The sequence below is a fragment of the Macaca fascicularis genome, chromosome 5 (assembly GCF_037993035.2).
Source record: "Macaca fascicularis isolate 582-1 chromosome 5, T2T-MFA8v1.1".
Taxonomy (NCBI): Eukaryota; Metazoa; Chordata; class Mammalia; order Primates; family Cercopithecidae; genus Macaca; species Macaca fascicularis.
In genome coordinates, this window is record NC_088379.1 from 136,277,659 (window position 1) to 136,284,191 (window position 6,533).

The window sequence follows — 6,533 nt, forward strand, 5'->3', positions numbered from 1 at the left end:
TTAATCAGAGGCCAGAAACCTTATGAGGGATGATACAACAGTAACAATAAACATGTATCTCCCATATCTAGGATCCAAAGCTTTTTTTTTCAGTAAAGTCTGCTTTCAGGCTAGAAGTAGGAAATATGCAAGATGAGACTGAATTTTATTCTCAAAACAAAAAAGTTTTTGAAGAGTGATGAGTCTTATCAAAAACACACAAGAGTCAGTTGGAAGCAGATTCTTCTCAACAAAAGTATAAACATACATATATATGTATACACTATGGTATACATATGCTATACATTATATATAAATATATTAAATCATGATAAGATGGATTAGAATACTATGAATAAAGAAAAAATACTTAAGTGGACACAGATATGAATAAATGAATAAAGGAGAATTAAGAGAAAAAAATGGCTTTAAAATTTTTTGTGTGTGTGTGAGACAGGGTCTTGCTCTGTCGCCTAGGCTGTAGCGCAGCGGTGTGTTCTTGGCTCACTGCAACCTCTGCCTCCCAGGTTCAAGCAATTATCCTGTCTTATCCTCCCCAGTAGCTGGGATTACAGGCAAGTGCCACTATGCCCAGCTAATTTTTTTTTTGTTCTTTTAGTAGAGATGGGGTTTTGCCATGTTGGCCAGGCTGGTCTTGAACTCCTGGCCTCAAGTGATCCACCTACCTCCACCTCCCAAAATGCTGAGATTACAGGTGTGAGCCACCAGGCCCGGATGGCATTTTCATATGTGGAATTTTGTCAAGCAGTGTCTTAACTAGATGATTATACTTGATATCAACAGTATTTAACAAATCATCACCAGTGCTGCATGCTAAAAAAAATTGCTGAAAAGAAAACCATATAATTTTTATATTATTCCTGCCAAAATGCAAACTCAGAATTTAATCGTGAGGAAACATCGTATCATGCAAAATAAGGACATTCTTTAAAATGAAATGGTTTCTAATTGACAAAATGTTCAAAGTCAAATATTACTAAGGAAGAAGATGCAATTGTTTCACAATAAAAGACTTATTAGCTTCGATAACACTACATGGAATTCTACATTAGATCTTGGCCAGTAAAATTAAAATAGCTAAAGAGAACATTTTTGAGACAAATTGAATCAAATGATTTATAAACTTAGTGTTATTACTCACATTCTAAGCTAAGGAATAGATGCCCTGTTAAAGAATACATATTATCAAATATTCACATACATATATTTGAATGAGTATATTGTTAATGTATATATTTTGGAAAACCTGAAAGCAGGTTTTGTGTGTGTGTGTGTATCAAGTAAAGTTTAGAACTTTAGAGTCCAGAATTAGGATTCATGGTAGATTGGAGAGGGCTGTTCAGCTGTCGAATACCGGTTGTGTTCTGAATGTGCTAGGAATGCTCACTATGTTCAGTTCTGAATGGAGTATTAAGTATTAGAGGCATTTTATTTTAGAGATTTGTAAGGCGTTCTCTTTGTTTTATCATTTTTTAAAATAACCTTAGTTATCTTAAAGAAAGAGCATTAAATATGGATAAGGCCTTATGCTTTCTTACTACTGCTTAATTTTTCTCTACCCCATATAGCTCTTAAAATGAATTAAAACACCTAAATTATTTAAGTATTGGGCTCTATGGATAATATATTTTTCTCTGTAATTAAAAGCCATTCCACTATTTTGTCATGTTCAAAGATTATTACTGTTTAAATCTCTAAACAACAGAAAAACAAGAAATGTAGTCCCATTTGAAAAAAAAAATTGAATATTAAAGAAAACCCCAAGAACTTTTCTTTTCCTATCAGAAATGGAAATATTATATTTCTCTAAAACAGAATATTAGAGAGAAACCACCATAAACTTTCCCTATCAATCTAAAAGCTTCAGAGGCCTTTAACTCCCTACTACATAGTCAGAATTGATTATTGTAAATTACTTCTGTGTCTGAAAACGTCTTAATTTGTTGAGACACTTCACCTCAAGCCTTGTATTTAAATGTTGTACCACATATTAACTGCAGTTTTAATGTTATTCTCTCTAAATTTCAGATTTGATTGTTAAATTGGGATACTAAAATTGATAAGAAAACATAGTTTTAGGCTATGTTAGCGACCTTATAGGAGCTGCTTTTCTTTTACCACCATTGATGATTGTATGTGTGAATTACTTGTGTCTATGTAAAATGCATAATAGTGATTTTGTATTAATAAAAAGAAAACTTAGCCCTAAGGAATTTATATCAGATAGAATACTATTGGGGAAAATACAGGATTTCTTTGGAATGCTCTGAGTTAGAATCAAGGATGGCTGCTTTGTAAAATTCACAGAACTAAAATCTAACATTTCAAAAATATCTCAAAGCTATGAATCAGTTTTCAGTTTACTATGCTTTTTCTCCCAATCTCCAATTGAAAGTGTTTTAAAATTTTAATTTTGTGGTAGATTTTATTTTTATTCTATTTCATGAATTTGAAAACTTAAAAAAGACAATAAATACTTAAATTTTTAAGAGTTTTATTTCAACTGATATGAACTTTGCTAAAAGACAATTTTTTTATTTAACCATATAATTACTCTTGTCTAGCCTTTAGCTTTGTTTTCCTTGAATACATATTGCATTATAGCTTTCCAAACTCATTAGCAGTATTTCACATAAAACATTGGACTCCCACCTGGGAACATTTTCTTTTATTTCATCGTATACCATAACATGGTCTTTGCTGTGCATTCACAAGAAATGTGTCTAATAATTCTACGAGGTTATAACATTCTATCGCCGCAGTGAAGTTAGAGCCTTGCTGTAATAAGAAGCAGCATATGTTTTCTACCCTCATCTTGGAAGAATGATTTCCTAACAACTGATGCTGGAGATGCATCATTAATATATGGCTAAAATTGCTTAACTGTATTTTTAATGACATTCAGAACACAGAACCTTGCTTTGAAAAGTAAGATCATTTAACTTAAGTTTGATAAAAACCATTAAATATGTTTTAGAATGCACATTTTTTTGTGTGTTCTTAAATTGTATAAAGATGTAATCTAATCCTGTAATTTATTTATAATATCTGGTATAATTATTTTATGTTAAATTTATATATATTACTGTAAGAAATAAAATCTATTTTGATTTTTTCTTTGTATGTTACATACACAAGAATATATCTACTGCCTTGTGTAACATTCTCTATCAAGGATAATAACCATACATAAACACAAACTGAATACTTTAAAAAAACTAATATTTGCTCATTGATATAATTTATCACATCACTTGGGGGTATTATCTTATTTATTCATTAATTAAATATTTACTGAGCAGTTATTATTATATGTTAAAGATAGTTTCAGCTCCTTGGGTAATAGTTAAAAGTATTTTTAACATATAATAACAACAGCAAACACAAGAAAAAATATATCTGTACTCACAGAGTTTACATTCTAAGAGAGTGAGTCACATAAGACAATAAAGGTTAAATGTAACCAGTCATTGGTATGTTTTCAATTAATGTGTCCTAAAAAATCAAATTTAAAAAGATTAAAGGGACTGCAACTTATTTTCTCAAGGCTGCAATTTAAAAAACGTGATTTAAGGCAATTACCATTAGGAAAAAAATGTTAATACACTTTAATAAGATGTTGGCTTTAACTATGCAGAATGGAGAGGAAAAAGTGTATAAGACAGAAGGAAAAGCCAGATCGAATTCCTAAATTAGGAGAACACTCAACATACCTAAAGAGCAGAAAACAAACCTTTGAGGAGGAGAGTAGTTTAAGAGATGAAGTAGGCCGGGCGCGGTGGCTCAGGCTTGTAATCGCAGCACTTTGGGAGGCCGAGGTAGGCGGATCACGAGCTCAGGAGAGACCACAGTGAAACCCCGTCTCTACCAAAAATACAAAAAATTAGCCGGGCGAGGTGGCGGGCGCCTGTAGTCCCAGCTACTCAGGAGGCTGAGGCAGGAGAATGGCGAGAACCCAGGAGGCGGAGCTTGCAGTGAGCTGAGGTCGAGATCGCGCCACTGCACGCCAGCCTGGGCTACAGAGCGAGACTTTGTCTCAAAAAAAAAAAAAAAAAAAAAAAAAAAAAAAGATGAAGTAAGGGGCTGGGTGCTGTGGCTCCTGGCTATAATCCCAGCAATTTGGGAGGTTGTGGCAGGTAAATCACTCGAGGTCAGGAGTTTGAGACCATCCTGGCAAACATGGCAAAACCCTGTCTCTATTAAAAATACAAAAAGTAGCAGGGCATAGTGGCGCACACCTGTAGTTAATGTTATATTTATTGGGAATCTATTTTGTGTAAATATCTACATTAGTTCCTTTAGAAGATACAAAGGCAATTAAAAAATAAATTTAACTGCTTTCTGCTTGCCCATTCAATGCTAATATGAAGGAAATTGATAAATAGGAAGGGGAAAAGGAACCTTGGAAAAATATCAATATATTTGCTGAGGTTGATATTTTCATGATATCAGATATTCCCTTTTTACTATGGTGCTTTCACCATCTTATAAACTTTTGTGAAATGTTTAACAAAGGACTTTTTTGTATTAATGGTCTTTGTCTTTCTTATTGCTAAAAGATACAGGAATATTTACATGGTTCAGACAAGCATATATATGATTTGGAAAATAAATAAGAAAATTCATTAGGAAAGAGAAGCTAGTATGTGTAGGTTGATAAATAAGATTTTATTTAATCTTACTGCTTAGATTTGTATGCTTTCTCTGCATTTTCAAGCATTCTATCTTTTAAATCTAAAATACATTCAAAAGAAAGCTTCTTAATTTATCTTTTTTTCGTATCAACCACAGTTTAGCTAAATAGGTTATATGAGTCACTCCCTAGGTTACCATATGTATTTATCATTGTGATAAACACAACTAAAAATTAGTATCAGTTAATTTAAATAGATGTAAGCAAGCATTTATCTGATAAAAAGTATAAATACCATGTGCCTCACATAGAAAAACAGTCCTATACATACAAATATAGTTATAAGAATAAAAAGAAAAGGATATGGAGGAAAGGAACAAAATATTATCACTCCTTTAGCAATGCCAATATCCTTCCTCTACTGAAGGATATTATTTTCCTTATAAAGAGTAAATTCTGCTGCCCTCTTTCCTTTTCTCATCCTCATACACACACACACACACACACACACACACACACACAAACACACACACACACAGACATAAATATATGTAATTCCAACTTTGGTTTAGATTTACTTTACTCTATAATCTAAGGAAAAAAAATTCCAAAGCAGTGGTTAATACAAATTATAGGAATACATTATTACCAAAAATAAGCCTTGATAATTTCTTTATAAATATGATTATGTATTATGTGTATTATGTAATGTAGTCACTATCCACTGCATTCTAAGATTAAGTTAATTCTCCTGAACATTTTTGTAGAAAGAACTGACAATGGTGATGGCTTATGCAAATAATAACAGATCAATATCATTTCTCTTTGTACTTACAGAAAGTCATAAAAGTTAATAGATATATGGGTATAAATAGAAACTTTTGTCTGAAAAACATCTTCAGAGAAAACCTTTTCTTATTATTATCTCAAAATACTTAATTTTATTTTATTCCAATTACAAAAATATCCACTGATATTGAATAGTAGATAACATTTTAAAAATTTTCTTCAAAATTTACAATCATCACATCTATTATGTGAAGCGTTATACTTTAGTCTCCACAAAATTATTTTTAATGGTTTACCATATTTTATCTTCCCTCTTATAGAAAGATTTGAAAGAAAACAGGGAGGTGATACTGTAGACTCAAGCTCTATTTATTTGTAAGCCCTACTGTTAATGCATTTTGCTAAAGGGGAGGTTGCAAATGTGAGAGTATTAATGTAAATCTATTCATTTGGCAAAATCATTCAAGTGAAAATGTGTAAGCAAATGATATCAAGTGAACCATTTTCCTTGAAGGAAAAGCTGTCACTAAGGCTTTACCTGTCATCTTGTTTAAAGTTTCTGGCTTTTTTCTCTAATAGTGGAGTATCTCTTAACACCAGAAAGATGTGTCTAGTTTAATGGAGGGGTAGAAAGAGAGACTTGTTGACTCATGGGTTTGAGAAAACCACAAAATCTTTTAAGACGGATAGCAATTATCTTTATCAGCTTCAACCCTGACCTCAGTCTTGCCTACTCTGGGCTAGTAGTATACTTGGAATCAGTGTTCTGCATAGCAGCAAACCAATAATTGAAAGCTGTATTGTATTTTCTGGATATCAGGGGTTATAGGGAATTCTATAGACTATATGAAATCAGGACTTATCTTAATATCCATTCCAAATGAAATATTATTGAGATCACAGATTTGGAGGAAACTTTAAATTATTTTACCAGTCTCTGGAAAGTATGTTCTAGTCTTTCCTTCCCTAATTTTATTAGAATAAATTCTGGCAAAATTTGACAATTTTTTTTTTACATATATTGTTTTTGAAAAAAAATCTTCTCATACTTTTTCTGACCTTCATACTTTAATTAGATGTGTAATAAACACATATGTGTATTTTTGATCAC